Source organism: Lactuca virosa, chromosome 4, assembly GCF_052849685.1.
Source record: "Lactuca virosa cultivar CGN04683 chromosome 4, Lactuca_virosa_CGN04683_v6, whole genome shotgun sequence".
Lineage (NCBI taxonomy): Eukaryota > Viridiplantae > Streptophyta > Magnoliopsida > Asterales > Asteraceae > Lactuca > Lactuca virosa.
In genome coordinates, this window is record NC_136429.1 from 254,546,095 (window position 1) to 254,560,892 (window position 14,798).

At 30.1% G+C, this 14,798-nt stretch overlaps 1 non-coding gene across 1 annotated transcript; it reads left to right on the forward strand.

Annotated features, from left to right (window-relative positions):
- The first annotated feature begins 7,805 nt into the window (after positions 1-7,805).
- Positions 7,806-7,879, forward strand: TRNAM-CAU (transfer RNA methionine (anticodon CAU)). The gene has a single exon. It is a non-coding gene; the product is annotated as a tRNA-Met (tRNA).
- The last annotated feature ends 6,919 nt before the right edge of the window (positions 7,880-14,798 follow it).

The following is a 14,798-nucleotide window of genomic DNA, read 5'->3' on the forward strand; positions in this document are numbered from 1 at the left end:
TACTTTTTGTCAAAAAATACCTTACATGGATATTTAAGTTGAAATTTTGACACGAATATAAAAAAAATGACAAAAAAAATTACTCTAAGATCTTTATTATTTTTCATATTCTTAAATTATCAAATTATAAAAAAAAATATAAATAATAACTTTAACTCTTAAATAATCTCATCCACCTACTTATCCCTCCACCCACCCACCCACCCACCTATCCATTGATTAATAATAAAACCATTTTCTTCCTTTAGCGTTATCGATGGTCTACTTTTTCGGCACAATCGCCCGTCCTTCTTTCGTCTGCATGTTTCACAGCAACTTGTATGTGCACCTTCGTCGATCAAATATCAGATGTAGAGACATCTACATATTACATTTCAAATACATTCAATTAAACCCTTTTTGTAGATGATTCTAGTCGATTACACATCAGAATGATCAATATTTGAAATTGAAAGAGATATTAATTTCACTGGAGTGATGAAATGTAGTAAGTACGTGTTGAAAGAAGATATGTACGGAACCAACCGACGTACGCCATATGACGATGGTAAGATTCAATCTGGAATGCCAGGAATTGTTCCGACTTTTTCATTATTTTAATAAAAGATAACTATTTACATATAGAAACTTACCTGTTTAATTTGCAATAATTTTCGCTTTGAAAGTAATAGCTGGAAAACGTCGAAAGAAAAAAATTGCAAATCCTTGAGAGCGAAAGAGATTATCAGGTAATTGTCAAAATATTCGATGACTAAAACTTTAAATCTCGAAATTCGAAAAATGATACATATTAGGCGATTTTTATTCAAAATATTCATCTGATTAATATAAATAAATAAGAAATTGATTTTATTGATTTACTTTCCATATTAGGTGAATACTTGATTTGATGAAATTTTTTTATCGAAGCAATGGCACCGATGAAGCATCTAATGGGATTCCGTGTATTTCACTTATATAAATACGTACATGCATAAGAAAGTACATACATGCATCTACACTCTATACAAATAGATGAATAAGTATAACATAAATTATTAAGTTAACAATTTTGTTTGGTTTGCAACTTTTGCATTGATTCATGTGATCTGCATTATTGAACATCATCTTGTGGAATTTCTTATTAAAAATATAAACTTTAAACAACCCATGTTTTGTTTACATTTTATATTTTATTGAGGAATTTGTGGTTATGATATACTCCTGGAATTTGGATCTTGAAATATCTAATTGCATCACCTTTTTCTGTCATTTCATTTTTTAACTAAAATAAATAACAAGATCATACGTTATATGTATTATTATGCCAATTCCAAGAATGTAGTTGTCATGAAGTCGAAGACGAAAAATAATAGAATATAATAGAATAGTAAGGATTTAATGGCATGGAGGTGATTGCTACATATAGTTTAGTGTTAACTTCAGCACATCTGAATCACTAAACGCACTATACTATTCATTGTGTAATATATGCTCTATATCCTGTAAAACTAACATTCTAGTTTGATATTTTTAAGTTAATTCCCAAACCGCCTTCAACTATTTGTCCCCCAATTAATTATGTTTCAAATTGTTCATCTTTTTTTCTGTTGTTTTTAACACAAAATATGTTATTATACCATAGAACCAATAAGAATCACCAAATGAGGATATAACATCACATACACACAGATTCACAAACGGAGAACAACATCAATAGCAAGGGTAAACCAGGTAATCATATTTGACAATTGATTATTCAACTTTCCAAAAAAGTAGTACAACAGTAACATAATCTTCATTGCTATTTCTAAACTTTCATCCATACAATCGAAGTTTAGAGAACATGTCACAACAATCTGTAAATTAAAAAAAATGATTGAAATGATATAAAAATGAATCGGACTTTCAACTATTCAAAAACTACAACGAAGCAGGATAATTGGATGCTATATATTACATTTGAGGAATAGTCACTGTTATTTAAAAGAGGATGATAATGATAAAATGGCTTAACATTTTTTAAAGAATACAGATTACAGACGACAAAAGAAGAAAACAATAATCTTATATTTGTACCTGTGTTTTTTCAAAACGATGCAGGAGAACAATAGAATGAAAAGAAGACCAAGTATGAGGAATAATGGAAAAAGGTAAGTCGCTCGTTATGGTTTTGGTGATTTATATATTTGTAGAAGACGAAAAAAATTGAAACAGTCAGCCATATATAAAAAACGAAACTCTAGCAAGGAACTAAAGGAAAAAAGGAAACATTACAAATTGTTTAATGGGTAATGCATCCGGTCAACCCATTTAAAAGTATGCTTAGTAAATCTATTGCTAACTCAAAGAAACGAAAACTCCCTAATAGAATCAAAAATTGTATCTTTTTGCATCTTACCATCTCCAAAGTCTTTGTTATTACGAAACCTCCATATGTACCAAGCTGAAGTAGCAACAACCGCATTAATAACATTCTTCTTATTTGTGATACACTTTACTGCATCCACCTGGTCAAATAAATTCATAATAGAATCCAACCGATTAAAAGTAACATCTAACCATTTGAAAACCACATTCCAAGTCCTAGTTCCCACCTCACAACGAAGGAATAAGTGTTCCTACTGCTCCACCTCTAAATGACAAATAGGGAAAAGCAAGGAATGGACATCTATTCCCCGATGATCAAGGTTTGTAAACATTGGGAGTCTCTCCAGAAGCATTCTCCAAACATGAATATTAACTTTTCCAGGTAAAAATCGATTTCATCTAGTTTTTGTATCAGTAAAAGGGAGAATTTGTTTGTCCATCTATCTTCTTGTTTCGGAAACAATAAACTCCTCATTAGAAGCTATATTCAAAATCCACCTATCATTGCGACCTGATAAAGAAAAATCAGAGAAAATATACATTAACATCCTCAATTGATCACTCTCTTCTCCTCCCCTAACTTCTCTCCTCCAATGCCAATTCCAGCCGTCTACATTTTTCTATCTGCAATCATACAATCACGATTCACCTCTAGCTAAAAAAATTCAAGGAAGTTAAGTAAACAGTGGTTATTCTCCATTCCAAATATCCTTCTAGAATTTTACATGCATCCCATTTTCTAGTTTTCTTTGCAAACCGACGGATGCAAAAAAAAAAATTTCTAGAACCCTGTGATTCGAAGAAATGATCCTAGCCTAAGGACCCGTTCTTTTCCTTTTATCTAACTCCAAACCGAGGCCACCTTTCTCCCCGCATATCGCTTTTATGATTCTCGCCCATAATGATTCTTCGTTGTTAAAAAAACGCCATTACCATTTTTGCAATAACGCAAAAATAAGTGAAGTTAGACTTCCTATATCGAGGCCTCCTTGAGATTTTGCAGCTAAAACAAGATCCCACTTCACCCAAGACAATTTACAATGGTTCTCATCACCACTCCAAAAAATCAGCACATAACGATTCAAGTTGTTTGGCAACTGCAACTGGCATAAAAAATAGTGAGAAGTAATAAGTACCCAAAGATCTTAATATTGATTTAATCAATATAGTCCTTCCACCTATCCAGAAAGTATTGATCTTCCATCTATTCAATTTCTTTTTGAACCTCTCTATTATCGGTTTCCAAGAGGCAAATATAGTCATATTATATCCGAACGGAAGACCCAGATATAGAAAGGATAGTTTATCAGGTTTGCAAGCAATCATACGAGCAGACTCCACAACATATCCCCAGGAGCTCCAATGCCATAAATACTCGATTTTTGGAGATTAATCTTAAATGACCACGACTTGCGCAAAGAGGGGCTCTATAGAAGTCCTTACGCTCTAAGGAATGGGAAAATCGCTTTGAGGAATCGGACACGTGGGGAAAAAGACAAAAAAAAATGCGTGTACACAGTTCCGTAAAGAGGGGCTCTACGGAAATGAGTACGCCTCTGCGGAACGCATGTACACCTCTGATGAAATGTCGGAAAAAAAATTAATGCTTTCAACTACCATTTCCTCATAGATGTACATGCGTTCCGCAGAGGTGTACTCATTTCCACAGAGCACCTCTCTGCAGAACTGTGTAGAAGCACTTTTTTTGTCTTTTTCCCCTTTTGTCCGATTTCTCAGAGCGATTTTCTCATTCCTCAGAACGTAAGGACTTCCGCAGAGCCCCTCTCTACAGAATTCGTTGTCATTTAATAAATTTGTGTTTTTCATGGTCATTTGCTACAAACATCCCCTCCTTTTGGTCATTTGATGAAATTTCTCTTCTAAAAATACAATATAACAAAACTACAGTTGAATTTATTTGTCGAAATTGATCGACTACACTATATCATCATCATCAGAAAGAAATATGTCATTATCAATGAAAATGACCAAACAATCATTTAATTGAACAAGTTAAATTACTTTGATTCATATTATATTTTCATTTAAAGTTTTATTTATATTATATGTTACGAAAATTAGATAAGGAAAATCAATGCCCTTTTTAATTCACATGCACAAAATTAAAATTATGAACCAATATTTAATACTTAGCTATAGATAACTGAAACATGCTTAGTCTAAATGAAAATATAAAATGAAAACAAGCTTAGTTTAACGTGTAAAGTACAAGTCTAAATTTTGTTTTTTGTATATTATCTACAAAGGACCAGAAAGGATTATATATTATGTAATGTCTTTGAAAGGATTATATATTATGTAATGTCTTTGATGGAGAATCCAGAAACCAAGTTATAATTCGTAGAAACCATGGTTATAAAGTTAAACAAATTATCAATGCTAAAAGGTAATCAACTCCGCTAATAAAAAATATTTTTAGAATTAATTATCAATATTTGATGATAATTAACTACGTTATAACCCGTAGAAACCATGGTTATAAAATTAAACAAATTTTGATAGTTAAAAATCAAAATTATTAATCAATTATATTCAAAAAATTATTAAGTAAGAGATTTATTATATAACTGTATTATAGTTGATTGAAATAAATATTTGAAATTATTTTTTATGATACACGAGACATTATTTATGTGTGAACTAATGAAAAAAATGATTATATTATATAATGAAATGCATTGTTTATAAAATAAAACAACTATAATTAATGAAGTAAATGAAAATTGGTATACGGAAAATAACAAAATTAAATTATTGTAATAAACATATATGAAAAATATAACAAATTACAAATAAAAATTACTAATAAAGTTTGTTTTGCTAATAATAATAAAAAATGTCATAATAAATAAAATTCTACAAATTGTTTATAAATTTCTAAAAACTTATTTATACACAACATTAAAAGTTTTATTTGTAAATCTACAATCATTATCTAAAATTAACAATTTTAATCATTCTCTATTTTGAACTCTATATAAGACAACATATAATTGGTCATGTGCTAAAACGAAATATTTAAGAAATAAACCAACATTCGATAAAGAATGTCATTAGATCATTTTAATTGTCATTGCAAAATATACAGTAAATGGAAATTGTTTTCTTCGAAATTTAAATGTGATTTTTATATTAGAATGAGAATGGAAGCTTCTATGTTGATATCGGGGAAGTTTATCGGAGTTGACATTTTCTAAAAAAATTCATGAAAAAAATTATAACTTGTAATTCATAGAGCCATTGTAAAATAATTGTGTATGTATAATAACAAAAAGGTTATGCATACCATTTGAGATATTGGATAGCGGAGATATTGGATAACGGAGTCTTAGAATTTATGTTTGAAGAAGAATGGAAGCTTTTGTGTTGATATTCGGAAAAGTTATCGGAAGTTGACTCTTTTCCTTTCCTTATGAAATATGTGTGGATTTATTTGAAGAGATTAAGGTGGTGTTTGTTTTTTGTCTGCAGATATGCGTGGCCTCTTCTGTCTACGCCACGCAGACCACGCGCAGACATTAGACTTGGCAGACTGTTTGTTTTTTTGAAGACTGCAGACCTAACAATGTATGTGCGTCCTCTTCTTGGCGCCGATGTGGACCAGAGTCTTCTAACATCTTCAGACATCTTCTAGCTTAAAAAAAAACACATATATCTTTAATTTTTTAAGTTTTTTTTATATTTTTTCCAACTTTATTAATGATAAACAATTTGAAAAAAAAATTTACAAAACTTTAAAAAAAAAACGTTCGACGATAAAAACATGATATTTTTGACAAATTTATAAATAAAGTTTTATTACAATAATAGTCGTTGAAGTTGTTTATATAAATATGAAAAAAAAAATCATAATATATTCTTATATTTTTTTTTCCAAATTTTGTAAAATATTATTTAATACAGTATCGTCAATTTCCCGAGAAAATATTTATGGTACGTTTTTAATGGATTTAATTGAAAAAATCGAAGTTTATTTCCATCCATTTATGTATCAAATTCTTTGATCCGTAATTATAATGTTTAGTTATAACCAAGGTTCTGAAATGCTCGCCACGGCTCCGCCATGGCGCGCCATGGTTCCAAGGCTTGTGCATGCCGCCGAGCTTTACCAACACGCCGCCTTAACTCATATATGTGTATAAAATAGAATAATAGCTGAAAATACATATAAAAATATTAATTATATACAAATTTGCCGCCTTAAGTGACGCCTTACAAACGACATGGCTCGCCAAGGCTCGGAAAAGCTTGAGGCTTGACATTGCCTCCAAGTTACGCCGTACGTTATTTAGAACATTGGTTATAACTTTGCAACCAAAGTTGTTGGTTTTTATCAAATATATACGTTAATTCATACCATTTTTATTTTTATTTTTTATACAATAATAGATAAAAGTTGATCTAGATTTGTTAATTATTTATAACAAAGTCATAAAAATATTAAAAAATCACTTTGAAGTTTAAAAAATTCAGTGTATTTAGATTTCAATTTATTTTAATGGCCCACAGATATTAAAAAAAACAAGCAGTCTTCTTTTTTCAGACGGCAGACGTTTGGTCCACCTCTTCTATTGCAGAAGTCTACAGTAGTGGTCCGCAGACTGCAGACATTTTGTATCAGAAAAAACAAACAAACAGCACCTAAGCGTTTATGATGATCGAAGACATGTTGTATATGTAAACTTAATTTAGTTAATAACAAATAAAATCATTAATAATAAAGCAAATGAAACATATTTGAAATATTTATAAAAAAAGTATAGTAAGGATAAGAAAAAAAAATGAAAGTATACGAAACAATTATTAAAAGGTTGTGTGGTAGATGAAGTTTAAACATTTAATATGGTAGATATATTTTTGGTTTTTCTATTATTTAAATATAATTTCCTTAACTTTCGTTGCTTTTTAGCAGAAGTACAGTCCATGTTATTTGTCGAATCTGTAAAAAAAATAATTAAGATAATTATCGATAAAAAGTATTAGCAAAAAATTAATAATATATATATATATATATATATATATATATATATATATATATATATTATGAAAATGCAATGCTTATGAATAGTAAACTTATGGTTCTTCAGACTTTGGCAAGTTTAGTCCCTTGATCGGCTTCTTGGATACGTTTGCTTTTCCTATGCCATTTCTTGTGGTTATCCGGTACACCACCGGCTCATTAACATTAAGAGTATAAAAATGATAATCACTAATATTAGATTTGCATAAATTTATTCTTTTTTTAATTCTAGACATTTCTTGGTATAGTTCATATATTAACGATAATTTAATCATGTCCTAGTCATTTCTATAATCGATGATCATAGACGGCCTCTTTACCATTCTGTATAAATAGGCTATTCTATTTGTACAGATATGGTAGAGGGGCGCATTCAATCCTTGCTTGTCTATTAGTTTTCAGTTCTTCTCTACGGCGCGGGGTAGAGCAGTTTGGTAGCTCGCAAGGCTCATAACCTTGAGGTCACGGGTTCAAATCCTGTCTCCGCAATACTTTTTGTCAAAAAATACCTTACATGGATATTTAAGTTGAAATTTTGACACGAATATAAAAAAAATGACAAAAAAAATTACTCTAAGATCTTTATTATTTTTCATATTCTTAAATTATCAAATTATAAAAAAAAAATATAAATAATAACTTTAACTCTTAAATAATCCCATCCACCTACTTATCCCTCCACCCACCCACCCACCCACCTATCCATTGATTAATAATAAAACCATTTTCTTCCTTTAGCGCAATCGATGGTCTACTTTTTCGGCACAATCGTCCGTCCTTCTTCCGTCTGCATGTTTCACAGCAACTTGTATGTGCACCTTCGTCGATCAAATATCAGATGTAGAGACATCTACATATTACATTTCAAATACGTTCAATTAAACCCTTTTTGTAGATGATTCTAGTCGATTACACATCAGAATGATCAATATTTGAAATTGAAAGAGATATTAATTTCACTGGAGTGATGAAATGTAGTAAGTACGTGTTGAAAGAAGATATGTACGGAACCAACCGACGTACGCCATATGACGATGGTAAGATTCAATCTGGAATGCCAGTAATTGTTCCGTCTTTTTCATTATTTTAATAAAAGATAACTATTTACATATAGAAACTTACCTGTTTAATTTGCAATAATTTTCGCTTTGAAAGTAATAGCTGGAAAACGTCGAAAGAAAAAAATTGCAAATCCTTGAGAGCGAAAGAGATTATCAGGTAATTGTCAAAATATTCAATGACTAAAACTTTAAATCTCGAAATTCGAAAAATGATACATATTAGGCGATTTTTATTCAAAATATTCATCTGATTAATATAAATAAATAAGAAATTGATTTTATTGATTTACTTTCCATATTAGGTGAATACTTGATTTGATGAAAATTTTTTATCGAAGCAATGGCACCGATGAAGCATATAATGGGATTCCGTGTATTTCACTTATATAAATACGTACATGCATAAGAAAGTACATACATGCATCTACACTCTATACAAATAGATGAATAAGTATAACATAAATTATTAAGTTAACAATTTTGTTTGGTTTGCAACTTTTGCATTGATTCATGTGACTTGCATTATTGAACATCATCTTGTGGAATTTCTTATTAAAAATATAAACTTTAAACAACCCATGTTTTGTTTACATTTTACATTTTATTGAGGAATTTGTGGTTATGATATACTCCTGGAATTTGGATCTTGAAATATCTAATTGCATCACCTTTTTCTGTCATTTCATTTTTTAACTAAAATAAATAACAAGATCATACGTTATATGTATTATTATGCCAATTCCAAGAATGTAGTTGTCATGAAGTCGAAGACGAAAAATAATAGAATATAATAGAATAGTAAGGATTTAATGGCATAGAGGTGATTGCTACATATAGTTTAGTGTTAACTTCAGCACATCTGAATCACTAAACGCACTATACTATTCATTGTGTAATATATGCTCTATATCCTGTAAAACTAACATTCTAGTTTGATATTTTTAAGTTAATTCCCAAACCGCCTTCAACTATTTGTCCCCCAATTAATTATGTTTCAAATTGTTCATCTTTTTTTTCTGTTGTTTTTAACACAAAATATGTTATTATACCATAGAACCAATAAGAATCACCAAATGAGGATATAACATCACATACACACAGATTCACAAACGGAGAACAACATCAATAGCAAGGGTAAACCAGGTAATCATATTTGACAATTGATTATTCAACTTTCCAAAAAAGTAGTACAACAGTAACATAATCTTCATTGCTATTTCTAAACTTTCATCCATACAATCGAAGTTTAGAGAACATGTCACAACAATCTGTAAATTAAAAAAAAATGATTGAAATGATATAAAAATGAATCGGACTTTCAACTATTCAAAAACTACAACGAAGCAGGATAATTGGATGTTATATATTACATTTGAGGAATAGTCACTGTCATTTAAAAGAGGATGATAATGATAAAATGGCTTAACATTTTTTAAAGAATACAGATTACAGACGACAAAAGAAGAAAACAATAATCTTATATTTGTATCTGTGTTTTTTCAAAACGATGCAGGAGAACAATAGAATGAAAAGAAGACCAAGTATGAGGAATAATGGAAAAAGGTAAGTCGCTCTTTATGGTTTTGGTGATTTATATATTTGTAGAAGACGAAAAAAATTGAAACAGTCAGCCATATATAAAAAACGAAACTCTAGCAAGGAACTAAAGGAAAAAAGGAAACATTACAAATTGTTTAATGGGTAATGCATCCGGTCAACCCATTTAAAAGTATGCTTAGTAAATCTATTGCTAACTCAAAGAAACGAAAACTCCCTAATAGAATCAAAAATTGTATCTTTTTGCATCTTACCATCTCCAAAGTCTTTGTTATTACGAAACCTCCATATGTACCAAGCTGAAGTAGCAACAACCGCATTAATAACATTCTTCTTATTTGTGATACACTTTACTGCATCCACCTGGTCAAATAAATTCATAATAGAATCCAACCGATTAAAAGTAACATCTAACCATTTGAAAACCACATTCCAAGTCCTAGTTCCCACCTCACAACGAAGGAATAAGTGTTCCTACTGCTCCACCTCTAAATGACAAATAGGGAAAAGCAAGGAATGGACATCTATTCCCCGATGATCAAGGTTTGTAAACATTGGGAGTCTCTCCAGAAGCATTCTCCAAACATGAATATTAACTTTTCCAGGTAAAAATCGATTTCATCTAGTTTTTGTATCAGTAAAAGGGAGAATTTGTTTGTCCATCTATCTTCTTGTTTCGGAAACAATAAACTCCTCATTAGAAGCTATATTCAAAATCCACCTATCATTGCGACCTGATAAAGAAAAATCAGAGAAAATATACATTAACATCCTCAATTGATCACTCTCTTCTCCTCCCCTAACTTCTCTCCTCCAATGCCAATTCCAGCCGTCTACATTTTTCTATCTGCAATCATACAATCACGATTCACCTCTAGCTAAAAAAATTCAAGGAAGTTAAGTAAACAGTGGTTATTCTCCATTCCAAATATCCTTCTAGAATTTTACATGCATCCCATTTTCTAGTTTTCTTTGCAAACCGACGGATGCAAAAAAAAAAATTTCTAGAACCCTGTGATTCGAAGAAATGATCCTAGCCTAAGGACCCGTTCTTTTCCTTTTATCTAACTCCAAACCGAGGCCACCTTTCTCCCCACATATCGCTTTTATGATTCTCGCCCATAATGATTCTTCGTTGTTAAAAAAATGCCATTACCATTTTTGCAATAACGCAAAAATAAGTGAAGTTAGACTTCCTATATCGAGGCCTCCTTGAGATTTTGCAGCTAAAACAAGATCCCACTTCACCCAAGACAATTTACAATGGTTCTCATCACCACTCCAAAAAATCAGCACATAACGATTCAAGTTGTTTGGCAACTGCAACTGGCATAAAAAATAGTGAGAAGTAATAAGTACCCAAAGATCTTAATATTGATTTAATCAATATAGTCCTTCCACCTATCCAGAAAGTATTGATCTTCCATCTATTCAATTTCTTTTTGAACCTCTCTATTATCGGTTTCCAAGAGGCAAATATAGTCATATTATATCCGAATGGAAGACCCAGATATAGAAAGGATAGTTTATCAGGTTTGCAAGCAATCATACGAGCAGACTCCACAACATATCCCCAGGAGCTCCAATGCCATAAATACTCGATTTTTGGAGATTAATCTTAAATGACCACGACTTGCGCAAAGAGGGGCTCTATAGAAGTCCTTACGCTCTAAGGAATGGGAAAATCGCTTTGAGGAATCGGACACGTGGGGAAAAAGACAAAAAATAATGCGTGTACACAGTTCCGTAAAGAGGGGCTCTACGGAAATGAGTACGCCTCTGCGGAACGCATGTACACCTCTGATGAAATGTCGGAAAAAAAATTAATGCTTTCAACTACCATTTCCTCATAGATGTACATGCGTTCCGCAGAGGTGTACTCATTTCCACAGAGCACCTCTCTGCAGAACTGTGTAGAAGCACTTTTTTTGTCTTTTTCCCCTTTTGTCCGATTTCTCAGAGCGATTTTCTCATTCCTCAGAACGTAAGGACTTCCGCAGAGCCCCTCTCTACGGAATTCGTTGTCATTTAATAAATTTGTGTTTTTCATGGTCATTTGCTACAAACATCCCCTCCTTTTGGTCATTTGATGAAATTTCTCTTCTAAAAATACAATATAACAAAACTACAGTTGAATTTATTTGTCGAAATTGATCGACTACACTATATCATCATCATCAGAAAGAAATATGTCATTATCAATGAAAATGACCAAACAATCATTTAATTGAACAAGTTAAATTACTTTGATTCATATTATATTTTCATTTAAAGTTTTATTTATATTATATGTTAGGAAAATTAGAAAAGGAAAATCAATGCCCTTTTTAATTCACATGCACAAAATTAAAATTATGAACCAATATTTAATACTTAGCTATAGATAACTGAAACATGCTTAGTCTAAATGAAAATATAAAATGAAAACAAGCTTAGTTTAACGTGTAAAGTACAAGTCTAAATTTTGTTTTTTGTATATTATCTAGAAAGGACCAGAAAGGATTATATATTATGTAATGTCTTTGAAAGGATTATATATTATGTAATGTCTTTGATGGAGAATCCAGAAACCAAGTTATAATTCGTAGAAACCATGGTTATAAAGTTAAACAAATTATCAATGCTAAAAGGTAATCAACTCCGCTAATAAAAAATATTTTTAGAATTAATTATCAATATTTGATGATAATTAACTAGGTTATAACCCGTACAAACCATGGTTATAAAATTAAACAAATTTTGATAGTTAAAAATCAAAATTATTAATCACTTATATTCAAAAAATTATTATGTAAGAGATTTATTATATAACTGTATTATAGTTGATTGAAATAAATATTTGAAATTATTTTTTATGATACATGAGACATTATTTATGTGTGAACTAATGAAAAAAATGATTATATTATATAATGAAATGCATTGTTTATAAATAAAACAACTATAATTAATGAAGTAAATGAAAATTGGTATACGGCAAATAACAAAATTAAATTATTGTAATAAACATATATGAAAAATATAACAAATTACAAATAAAAATTACTAATAAATTTTGCTAATAATAATAAAAGATGTCATAATAAATAAAATTCTACAAATTGTTTATAAATTTCTAAAAACTTATTTATACACAACATTAAAAGTTTTATTTGTAAATCTACAATCATTATCTAAAATTAACAATTTTAATCATTCTCTATTTTGAACTCTATATAAGACAACATATAATTGGTCATGTGCTAAAACGAAATATTTGAGAAATAAACCAACATTCGATAAAGAATGTCATTAGATCATTTTAATTGTCATTGCAAAATATACACAGTAAATGGAAATTGTTTTCTTCGAAATTTAAATGTGATTTTTATATTAGAATGAGAATGGAAGCTTCTATGTTGATATCGGGGAAGTTTATCGGAGTTGACATTTTCTAAAAAAATTCATGAAAAAAATTATAACTTGTAATTCATAGAGCCATTGTAAAATAATTGTGTATGTATAATAACAAAAAGGTTATGCATACCATTTGAGATATTGGATAGCGGAGATATTGGATAACGGAGTCTTAGAATTTATGTTTGAAGAAGAATGGAAGCTTTTGTGTTGATATTCGGAAAAGTTATCGGAAGTTGACTCTTTTCCTTTCCTTATGAAATATGTGTGGATTTATTTGAAGAGATTAAGGTGGTGTTTGTTTTTTGTCTGCAGATATGCGTGGCCTCTTCTGTCTACGCCACGCAGACCACGCGCAGACATTAGACTTGGCAGACTGTTTGTTTTTTTGAAGACTGCAGACCTAACAATGTATGTGTGTCCTCTTCTTGGCGCAGATGTGGACCAGAGTCTTCTAACATCTTCAGACATCTTCTAGGTTAAAAAAAACACATATATCTTTAACTTTTTAAGTTTTTTTTATATTTTTTCCAACTTTATTAATGATAAACAATTTGAAAAAAAAAATTACAAAACTTTAAAAAAAAAAAACGTTTGACGATACAAATATGATATTTTTGACAAATTTATAAATAAAGTTTTATTACAATAATAGTCGTTGAAGTTGTTTATATAAATATGAAAAAAAAATCATAATATATTCTTATATTTTTTTTTCCAAATTTTGTAAAACATTATTTAATACAGTATCGTCAATTTCCCGAGAAAATATTTATGGTACGTTTTTAATGGATTTAATTGAAAAAATCGAAGTTTATTTCCATCCATTTATGTATCAAATTCTTTGATCCCTAATTATAATGTTTAGTTATAACCAAGGTTCTGAAATGCTCGCCACGGCTCCGCCATGGCGCGCCATGGTTCCAAGGCTTGTGCATGCCGCCGAGCTTTACCAACACGCCGCCTTAACTCATATATGTGTATAAAATAGAATAATAGCTGAAAATACATATAAAAATATTAATTATATACAAATTTGCCGACTTAAGTGACGCCTTACAAACGACATGGCTCGCCAAGGCTCGGAAAAGCTTGAGGCTTGACATTGCCGCCAAGTTACGCCGTACGTTATTTAGAACATTGGTTATAACTTTGCAACCAAAGTTGTTGGTTTTTATCAAATATATACGTTAATTCATACCATTTTTATTTTTATTTTTTATACAATAATAGATAAAAGTTGATCTAGATTTGTTAATTATTTATAACAAAGTCATAAAAATATTAAAAAATCACTTTGAGGTTTAAAAAATTCAGTGCATTTAGATTTCAATTTATTTTAATGGCCCATAGATATTAAAAAAAACAAGTACTCTTCTTTTTTCAGACTGCAG